This window comes from Gekko japonicus, unplaced genomic scaffold, assembly GCF_001447785.1.
Source record: "Gekko japonicus isolate JY-2015 unplaced genomic scaffold, Gekko_japonicus_V1.1 scaffold2783, whole genome shotgun sequence".
In the NCBI taxonomy this organism is placed as follows: Eukaryota; Metazoa; Chordata; class Lepidosauria; order Squamata; family Gekkonidae; genus Gekko; species Gekko japonicus.
This window is the reverse complement of record NW_015161487.1, coordinates 158,604-159,608: the sequence shown is the minus strand read 5'-3', so window position 1 is coordinate 159,608 and position 1,005 is coordinate 158,604.

Genomic DNA, 1,005 nt, shown 5'->3' with positions numbered 1-1,005 from the left:
CAGATTTTGGGAAGAGACAGAAGGAGTCGTATCCAGATACCGAGATGCTGAGGGAAGTGTAAACAGGAACAGAGGTTCCTCCCCACCCCCCCTTACTGGCTTCAAAAGGCAGGGAAAGGAGCCGACCTAGCCACACTTGCCACCCCCCCCCCCCAATTATGGCACTTCTATCTCCAGAGTCAATCGTGTATTCACAGCCTTCCACAGAGAACCCCCCTCCCCCACCTTGGCAGGCAATCACGGCCGACCAGTTTTGCATCCAAGGATCACTCCCCCGTTACACAGGATCACTTACAACCAAACCACCGAACCGTTCAGGTCATCGCATCGCCTGTCAGGTTGTTCTTACACAAACATGCCGCCTCTCCTGGGCTGCTGCCAGGGGCCGCCACCTGATCACTTTTGAACCGTCTGCTCTGTTTTCTCATTCCCAGGCCAGCCGGCAAAACCTAAGCTCCACAAAAACCAGCTACTGGGTGCCACCTCCCACCACGTGCTGTGAAAATGCAGCGGGGCCTGATGATCAAAGCACCGTTTTTTTTGGGGGGGGGGCACAGCCAAGTGTGAGGATGCATCTGTCCTTAGGCTGCTGAATCCGACACTACCCCTAGAGGGCAGCGCTGTAAGCAGCACCTGTCTCTGGGCACTTCTCTCTTTAAAAAAAAAAAAGAGAGAGAGAGAGAAGGGAAATGGTTAACTCTTCCCTCCCCACAACCACATCTGTATTTTGCTTCCAACTCACTGGTCTCTCCTCCCTAGTCAGGAAAACTGCACTGTGGCCCGGCCGGCTCGCCTGAGCACCCAGGAATACTGGCTCCTATCATACCACTCCCCTTGGGCACTAAAATAATAAAGAAAAGCAAGTAAGGAACGTCACTTTAAGGAAGCCACAAAATAAATACTGTCTCGGAGAAGGAAAAAGAAAGAAGGGAGGAAGAAGCAAAGGGTGGGGGAGAGAGGAGAGGCGGAAACGTCACTTTTGTTGACGAGTTTGGCCCTGTAGGG